Here is a 10,449-nt window from a genome sequence, read left to right on the forward strand (position 1 = left end):
TCTCCACAATAATCACGCCACTCTTTATCAAATTTAAGAAAAAAAAGGAATTTTAATAGAAGAAGGATAACTGTTCTTAACTGCTATATATAAACAAACTAGTGCAAACCGCTTCCCCAACACCACAAGAGAAAGAAAAAAAAACCAAACAACAACAAAACCCAGCACGTTTTCCTCCAGGAGGAAAGTTATACTTAAGAGGTGTCAAATGTCACAGTCCAGCTGGCTGCGGAGTGAGTTCCCAGTAGTTCCCAGTCCCTCTCCAGCGAGACAGACGAGTGTTTAGCTCTCAGATGAACTCTGTGTCTCTTGTCCCAGATGAAGGAAAAAGAAAGCTGAAAGTGGGGAACCACCACATGTCCTGCAAAAGCAGCTGCAAACCTCTCTCTCTCCTGGGTCACTGCCCCAGCCGGGGCGGGCAGGCTGTGACGGTGCAGGCGGTGGTCAGCGCAGGCGGTGGTCAGGCTGGAACAGAGGCCGGGATCCCAGATGCAGGAACCGGGAGAAACAGCCACGGCGAGGAGAAAAAAAAGCAGCAGCTCAGCCAGAAGCCCCAGCAGTGCCAGCAGAGTCACTTCTCTCCTCGGCAGCCACCGCTCCTGCCTTCCACTGAGCTAAGAAAAAAAAGATGTCCCCAAAAAACAAAAGAGACAAACCTGCCCCCATCCAAGTGATCAGTAGTTAACTACTTCTTTTGTTAACTCCTGGCATGGGCAGTTAGTGGCAGGGGAGAGAATTTACATAATAATCCCAAACTACAACACTCTTCCTGAACAGTGTGTGCACAATGTCAAGTCCCTCTCTCTTTCTCACACTGCCCATCGAGTGGATAGGCTGGAATGTACATGATGATAGGAGGGGACACAACCAGCAGAGCTAACCCTAACTGACCAAAGAGGTATTCCATATTATACAAAGTCATGATATGCAACAAAATCTGGGGAAAAGGAAGAGGAAGGGGAAGGAGGAATCCTGAACAAAGACTTTTGGAGTGATGGCACCTGTCTTCCCAAGTAACTGTTATGCATGATGGAGGCCTGCTTTTCTGCAAATGGCTAAACAGCTGCCTATTGATAGGATGCAATGAACAAATTCTTGTTTTGTTTTGCCTATGCATACAGCTTTTACTTTGTGTATTAAATTGTCTTTTTCTTGACCCATGAGTTTTCAGATATTTGCCCTTCAAATACTCTTCCCCATCCCACTGAGAGGGAATGAGTGAGCAGCTACATTGGGGTAAACTTCACACTGAGGTTAAAACACAGTAGAAGTAAAGGAAGACCTACAGTAGATTAATGTATTTGTGAATAGCTCTTGAATTCAGAACTTTGTTTTGTTGGGGTTTTTTTGTTGTTTGGTTTGGTTTTTGTGGTGTTTTTTTGTTTTTTTTTCCCAGCAATCCCATAAAAAGAACCTATTTGGGAAAGCAAGTAACCATGAGAGAGTCAAGACACATTCATTTTCAGGATATTAATCTCCTAGAGAACGTCCAAAGGATGGCAATGAAGATGGTGAAGGGGAAGCCATATGAGGAGCAGCTGAGGGCACTTAGTCAGTTCAGACAGGAGAAGAGGGGACTGAGGGGAGACCACACTGTAGTTACAACTTCCTTGGGAGATGAAGAGAGGGAGCAGGCACTGATCTCTTCTCTGCAGTGACCAGTGATAGGACACAAGGGAATGGCCTGAAGTTTTGTCAGGGAATGTTTAGGTTGGATACTAGAAAAAGGCTCTTCACCCAGAGGGTGGTTGAGTGCTAGAACAGGCTCCCCAGGGAAGTGGCCACAGCACCAAGACTGACAGAGGTCAAGAAGCATTTGGATGACACGCTCAGGCACATGGTGCCACTCTCAGGGATGGTCCCCTGGAGGGCCAGGAGTTGGACTCGATGATCCTTGTGGGTCCCTTCCAACTTGGCAGTATCATATGTGATACTAGCAATTTTTTACACTTTACTGTCATTTTCATTTCTGAGAAAAAAAAAACAAAAGCGGTGCATGAATTATTCTGGATTTTTAATAATAGTTACTGTAATTTCTCAAAATTTGTATCCAGCTCATCCTGAATATCTTCTTCTGTTTGCCACATTATTTTATGCTCACTTTCAAATAAAATATTCTGCTATTTTCCTTGAAAAGTTTTTGTTTCTTAATTGAATATGAGATACCAGCGAACATGTAAATTCTATTTCATATGCTTTCACATGAGGAATGTGATATTTTGCAAGGAAAATATTAACAGTTTGGACACAGCAGACTAAAATCTGACATTTATTTTCTGTCTCATACATGCTACTGTAGCCCAGCTACACTGTCTTTATAGATTAATAATGAGATCTAGTTTAAAAATCAGTGCAACTCAGTCATGCTTTACTTCCTCCCTGGAGGACCAATTGCTTATCTCATCAAAAGAATGATAATACCCTCTGTCTGTCAGTTGATATGATCTTTATCCGGACCCAAACTACATCAGCAGACTGAGCTGAGCTTCCAGCCTTGCTGGTGGTAAGGGATTCAAAATTCATGTTTATCATATGCAGAAGATAGATGCTTCAGCTTGCTTCAGGCACTGCATTAGCGCTAAAGTCCATTAATTCTAATTATGTTTTTCATATAGAGAATATTAAAATGTTTAAATTAATAAAGGAGAAGAACCATCCCCTTGGCACAGTTTCTGCATATTAATACAGTTTTCTGTGCAGGAGGTGATCTATGTATGCAAGGAACATTCCTTAGGCCACTGGAGACTGAGCACATAAAGCTACTTAGGGGACATGTGCCAACCACAACCATTTCACAGCATCTCTGTTCATTAGTCCATGGAGGGTTTTTATAGGTTTTTGCCTGCGAATGAGATCATTAGCTTCTTGAATGAAGGTAGAATGGAAGTTGTTGTCCAGCTCATATGTGCATGTCATATACATGGATGTGTATATGAAGAGTGCATAAAACAAATTCTATCTTTCCTTATTCTCTTCTATATAATGCAATTAGTCATTACAATGGTAGTTCAGTTCTTGCCTGAAAAGAGAGAAGGGACCAGGATGATTATAGCAAATTCCTTAACTGAACATTTTCAGTAGAGAATCTTTTACAATTTTTTCCTGAACTTTTGATTTTCTCTTGGTTTCCATCTGGTTATTTTTGTTTAAATGATGAAAATATATAATCTTGTTTGAAATAACAAAATCAGCTTTGCAATAATTTCCCCCTTGTTGTCTGTTACTGAGCCTATTTATTTAACTTCCATTTCAATCCTTTACTCCCAGTTGTTGTTTTTTTTTTTAATTTAATGAAGTAGTACAAATATGCTAATAGTCCAACCTTATTTCATTATAATGGTATCAAAAAGTCACTTCCCTGTTATACCCTGCCAACAATATCAAGGAAGAACTAAGAGTGGTCCAAATAACTAACACGGAAACCTACAATCCAGTATTCTTAACAATAAAAACACCTGACAGATATCAACAAAATTAAACAGAATTTTTTAACTCTATTCTAAAATATTAAGAACATCAATAATGTAGTACTAATATTAATATTAATAATAATGGTGAGAAATAGACTAGGATTTTTTTTAAAAGTCTGGTGAGGAAGTCCTAAAAACACCTATTAAATCATTATTAATATATCCAGCTCCTCTTAAAGCTAAGGAACTGATATATTTGATATCAGACTTGGACTTTGTATGAAAGCAGTGATCTGTAATTACCAAAATTTAACTGTAGGCCACTATAGTAAAAAAGAACCTGCATGGATCATTTATTCTGGAAATTTTAAACATCACTCATATCCCTTCAGAAATTATTTGGATTTTTTTTTAAATCTGTTATGGGCATGTTCACATAGTTTCCTGAAAGGGAAACAAAATCTTGTTCTACCTTGTTCTTGCTGGATGGAAAACTACGTAGGTCTCCTCAGCATGTTATCATACATGATTTAGTAATCCCCAATGAGAGACAGGTACATTAGCTTTCATTGTGTATTGTGATAACACAGCAGTTACTCCGTTCTGCTGGGAGCTCAGGTCAAGCTGGAGTGTGGGTAGAGGGAACTAATATCTACATTCAAAGGCCTTTTTAGATCTGTCTAAATGTTTTGAATGTCATGTGCTATACAAGTTGAGAGTCCATGTTATCATTCCTACTTTCTTTACCAGCTGGTTTAACTTTTTAAGCCCTTTTGTATGATATGACTTTCTTCTTGTGTAAAATGAAAAATACAGGTTAATTAGTCTGCAAACTCCACATATTCTTTGCCAGCCAGGGCTCCTCAGAGGATATATGTCCGTACATGACCTTATTCACCTAGCTGCTCTTCATGAAGATCAATAATGATATACAATATTCAATAAAAATGTTGTGTGAATTTGTTGGGTTTGGTTTGGATATTTTTTTTTAATTTTGTTGTGTTGTTTGTTTGGGTTTTTTCCCTGCACAAAAAGTACTGGAGCTTTCTGTTTCTCCATCATCAAGAGCTTGGAAAATTTACAGTTGCCTCTGGTGTTGTTTGTCACATAGATGGCTTGTCTGGTTTGTGTGAAAGATTGAATAGTACTTGATGCAGAAAATTATCTATGAAAAATATCCAAGTGATTTACCTTTTTTTGGACTTTATTGTAATTTATTGTACTGTATCTGCCATCACTTGATCCTTAGAGGATATAGCTTCAGTCTTTTGTTAAACAGATTCTTATTTTCTTATCTTTCAAAAATAGTCTCTTTTTCAAAATTATTTTACCTCCTTTACCTCAGTTTGGTGCCTCTCTTACTCTCGTAATGTCTCACCAGCTTCCCTATCACTGCTGTACTTTTTTATGTCAGCTTCTAGGCAGTTCTGGACAAATGGAGGGAGGAACTAACTGTCCATTCAATGAGTGAGTGCTGGTGCCCTTCAGAGAATAAATATGGAAAAAACAAAAGTAGAAATACTATTGGGTATTAGAGCCTGTGTGTTGATAGTATGTTTAATTATAATATGAAATGAGTGCATTTCTTGTTTTAGTTTTATATTTAGGAATATAATACACAAGACACGCAATATATTTCTAATGACTTGGGTTTTTTCCAAGAATTGGCAAATATTACTCTATCGTAACACTGTAGCCCTAGAGAAAAAGTATTAGAAGGTGACACCATAACATACCAAAACCTGACTACAAATTCTAATGAAATTTAACATCATTACAGTAAGAGTGGCATGCATCATGGTATAAGTATTATGTGCCTTATATCAAAACAAATGCTGCATTCTAACTAAAGCAGACCTTTCACAGTGTTTTAGGTTAAATTCCCAAGGTGTAAACCCAAATGCATGTGTCAGGGTGCACATCTCCTATTTTCTTTCTGTAGTCAGTGGAAATGCACATTTAAATCCTTCCTCTTGGTTCCATTTGTTCCTAGCCAAAAGAACAAGATATTTTCAGTTTGTTTCATTCAAAGGTACCCTAGAGGAGAATGTTATGGCAGATGTACAGTTCATTTGCATATTCAGCTAGAAATTTGGCACAGAATTTTAGGAACTGCTATGCATACTATCAAAAAATGCCAACATTAGAGAAGCTAAAGATGGGGCAAATCAAGTGAAAACAACATGACACGATGTAATTCAACAGGATAATTCTACTAACAGAGTAATCTATGATTCAGCATTATGCAAAATAATCCAAGTCTTTCTTATTTCTTTTTTGTCCCCATATTTTAGATATCAGAATACCTAAAGGTCAACCAATGCAATTAAAGATTTCTATATTTTTATTTAAAAAAAAATTGGGGGATATTAAGGAAATGCAGAAAGATCTAGCTTCTTTTTTAGATGAAAAATAATAATAGTTAATAAGATGTCTGTCTCTTTAGTAACAGAAGCTCAAAAATGAGGCTTCCAGCTGTTAAGTAGCTTGCAGAAGCATTATACTGTATCGTTTCCTTTATATAAGCCGTTACCTTATTTTAGTTTCTTTAAATGCAGTTATACAATATCAACCTACAATGGAAAAAACGTAAATTTTGACTAATGCAGGAACTTGAACATTGCCTGCATTCTGACACTTATTCTACCCATAAATCATCAAAGCTATTAAGAAGCAGGAAGTGGGTAGTGGAGAGGAAATATATATTCCAGACGTTTTTCACAGTTTATCACAGGACCTTGCTATATAGGGAGTTGAAACCAATTAAGTGGTGGATAAATAATACAAGAGGCAAACCAATATTGATTCACCAGAGAACTGAAAAAGATCATTAAACCTTTCTCCTTTTCTTCCATGTCTTACAAAATAACCATTTATTGAAGAAAAAAAGGGACATGCTATGCGACCACACACAACGGAATAGGATTTAGATATACTGAATGAGTTTTTTCTCTGTTCCAAAGGGGGTTTTGTTTCTAAAAATGGGTACACCTTTTACACAATTACTTTCAATTAAAATGGAAAAAATGGCTTTTGGAATCACACAGGCTTATGAATTAATAGCTGAAGATTTCAACAGTCTGCCCTGGATAAGGACTAATATTGATTTAATGCTGTGACTTCATTTCTGTGATGAAGATAAGACCAAATTTGGTTTTGGCATTAAAACAACAAATTATAGGACGTACTTTTTCTCTTCTTCGGACTGATGAAATGAAAGGCAAGAATTTTTTTTTCATTGTATAATTCATCAAAAACTTGAGATTTATATTCATACCAACTCCTTCCATGAGTCATCCAATTATAAATTGCATAAATCAACATTATCATAAGATCCAAACCCCACTGAAGGTAATAGAAAATTTCAAACTTCCAAAGAAACAAACAAATACTAAGCTTGTAAGTTATGAAAAAATTCAGACTGATTGGAAGATGTGTAGCAAGATATGAAACAATTAAAATATATTCAGCAGTTAAATGACAAATTGCCATCTAGGAGATATTTCATATGAGCTACAGATAAATATTTTAATATATATGCATCTGTTACCTATGTATTACTTATTTATAATTAAGTAATAGTGATGTAGGAATGGAAATGACTCTGTGACACCCTTGGTGTTGCAGAGTATAAAATGTTACTGTTTTAAAAATAATTAATCTTTTTTCCCCTGCTACTCTTATTGGACCTTCTTCCTTCGACATTTAAAAACACAACTTATTTTTTTAGGGTGAATTTTACTGCAGCTTATTTCACTCATTTGCTTTTGCACATAATTCTTCATAAGAAATAATTCTCTAATCCCCACTTCTTGCCCCTAATTAGTTTCCAAAATGCTCTTAGACTTTGTTTTTCTAACTGCATTTTCATCAGTTTCTTTAACTTGCCAATGTCAAACTTACTGCCATTTCTACTAATTCATTCTTAAAGTAGTACTTTAATCATACTTTTCTGTGTTGATGAAACCTTGATCTCCATCAGCATGTTCAAGTTTTACACATTCTTTGTTCATTTTCAGTGAAAATGTTAAATAACATTTTGAAGAAAGACAATTTGGGAAGTCCAAGCCTTTCATATGACCGACTGACATGTTTCAGATGGCTTTGGCAGTTATCACTGTCACTACAGCTTCCCTGAAGCTCTATCTGGATATGGTCTGATATATAGCTGACCCTGATCTGTTGGTATGACTTTCTCCTTAATATTGAACCTGCTTGTAACTAACGACTTGCTGGATTGCCACTGGACCATAGCTGACCTTAGTTACATTTTCCTAGGCGTGATCCTGACCCTGACTCGCTGGCTTAGCATCCTGGCTTTTTGCAGGACAGACTTCTTCCCCAGTCTGACTTGCTGTGACTCTTGACCGATGGCTTCCCATATCTCAAGAACCAGCCAGCCCTTGCCTGTACCTGACAGTATCTACAATTAAAAGATGAAGGCTAGTGAAAAATGTATATATTCATTGCTCATCATTGCAAGGTGCTGCAACCCCAGATATCAGTATAGGTTGAGAATGACTTGGGGATGATGGTGGATGAGAGACTAAACATGACCCAGCAATGTACGCTTGCAGCCCTAAAAGCTAACCATATCCTGGGCTGCATCAAAAGAAATATGTTCAGCACGTCAAAGGAGGTGATTGTAACTCTTTACTCCACTCTGGTGAGACCCCACCTGGAGTATTGCATCCACCTCTGGTACCCTCAGCACACAAAAGAACTATGGACCTGAGGGAGGAATTCCAGAGGAGGGACAGCAAGATGATTAGAGGGATGGAGCACCACTCCTAAGAGGAAAGGCTTAGAGAACTGGGTTTGTTTAGCCTTGTAAAAAGATGGCTTAGGGCAACCTAATTGCAGCCTTTCAGTAACAAAAGGGAGCATACAGGGAAGATGGAGAGGGACTTTTTACAGAAGTGTTTAGTGAAAGGAAAAGGAAGAATGGATTCAAACTGAACGAGAAGCAGTTTAGACATGATATTAGGAAAAAATTCTTTATTGTAAAGGTGGTGATGCACCAAAACAGGTTGCCCAGCAAAGTTGTGGATGCCCTATCCATGGAGATGTTCAAGGCCAGGTTGGATGGGGCTCTGAGCAATCTGGTCTAGTTGAGGGTCTCCCTGGCCATGGCAGGTGGGTTGGAAATAGATGATCTTTAAAGTTACTTTCAACTCAAGCCATTCCATGATTCTATAATTTTGAAGGTATGCCATACCTTATATATACTAAGAAGAGCTTTCTGTAGTTTAATGAAAATGCCACCACTTATTTAAATTATACAAAACAAGTTCTTTGCTAATTATTCTAAAATAAGGAACTGGCCAGAGATTTCTTCAATTCATGTCTTTACATCAGTAACTTCTGTTATATACAGGAGCTCTAAAAGTAAGCATTTTCCCTGTTTTTCATTTCAAAACAGGATATAAAGCCACATTTTCAGTAAGGGAATTATGTCTTCCACATACCCCTTAAATGATAGATGTTTGTGATCAGTTTCATAAGATAAATATACTTGGGGGTTTTTTTTAAATATTTATATAAAAGTATACTAATTCAGTTTATCTGAATGTTTAAATATTGGCCATTTCTTAGGAAGAATTTGCTCCTTGAAACAATCAGAATAAAATTGCCCCTGTGTTATGTCTATAGTCTCAGGATTGGACTCTTCAATTCCGTTTTCTCAAACCTGCCCTTTTGCCCACTGTGCAATTTTGCATGGTAACGCTGTCAGATTCTTTTCTCAAGCAGCTAGATAAAATGAATTCTCAGTCAATCAATTTTATATATTCTCTAGCAAGGAGAAAAACACATCACTGTAATCCTCAAGATTTGTTCATTTTACTTCCCTAATATGTGGGTTTTCAGTATGTCTGACAATATGTTATTTTGTCCACAGAAGTCCAAGCTTACTACTTTTGATCCATTTGTTTTTATGAAAGTATTATATTCATCTCATGTTGCAATATTGTCTATTTCTCCAACAAATAATTTACCTATATAAACTTTATATGCATTCTGCTGTGCTCTCTGTGTGAGATGAAGTGGCAAGCTGGCCAGTTCTCAAGATCTGTTGACTGCATGTCTATCAAGGCATTAATAATGAATGTCCAGCTGTGATGGTACATAGTTAACATAAGTGATAGATAAATGACCAAGTAATTTTTATATGTTGAAATAGGGTATAGAAAAAACCACAGCAATCTGCCCATAATGACACGTTGAGAATACTTTCGATCATGCTTAGTTTAGTGCCAAAGTTTTGATATCCTACCTTCAGGTAAACAAGATTGAAATACCATAACAAGATATTTTAAACAGCATACCTTGAGCAATAATCGATTCAAGACAGAGGAAGGAGATGACTGAAGACTATCTCACTGTACTGCCAGACACCTTGTTGAAAGTATGTGAGATAAAAAGTACTTATGATGTGGAAGCCATCTAAGCATCAACCAAGTTCCATCAACCAAGTTTAACTCAGCAATATGAGGCTTTCATTTATAACATGACTAGAATGAGCACCATCTCATTTTGTTTCTTTTTGGAGCTTCTTACAATCAACACTATTTAATTACTTGCATTATCACAGTTTTTCCTAGGTATTATAGATAATCTACTTGCTAACATAATGTATGAGGATTTCTTTATTTGATTTGAATGAATTTTAGTTCATTCGGCTTTATCCCTCAGCTCTCTATTCTCAGTCTTGTTCTCTGCGTCAGGTTATTTTTTTTCTTTTCCATCAGATTCTGTCTGGACCTAATGACCTCTGCTTGCGAAATTTTAAGTGCTTCATCATAGGTCAATTTCTGTGATCTCTTCCAGAGTTTTCTGTTTCATGTCATGTGCTCATTTTAGGCATTTGATCTCTTAATGTTCCAAAATTGACTCATCAGTTCAAATCACGCATAATCTCTTCTATGATGCTTACTTAGCTATAATATAGGTCTGATACCCTTAAAAGAGATATCACTGTACTACAAGTCAAATCCCCTTGTTGTCCTTAGTTCACAGGGGCCTAGCATGTAAGTTCCCT

This window comes from Pithys albifrons, chromosome 5 (assembly GCF_047495875.1).
Source record: "Pithys albifrons albifrons isolate INPA30051 chromosome 5, PitAlb_v1, whole genome shotgun sequence".
Classification (NCBI taxonomy): Eukaryota; Metazoa; Chordata; class Aves; order Passeriformes; family Thamnophilidae; genus Pithys; species Pithys albifrons.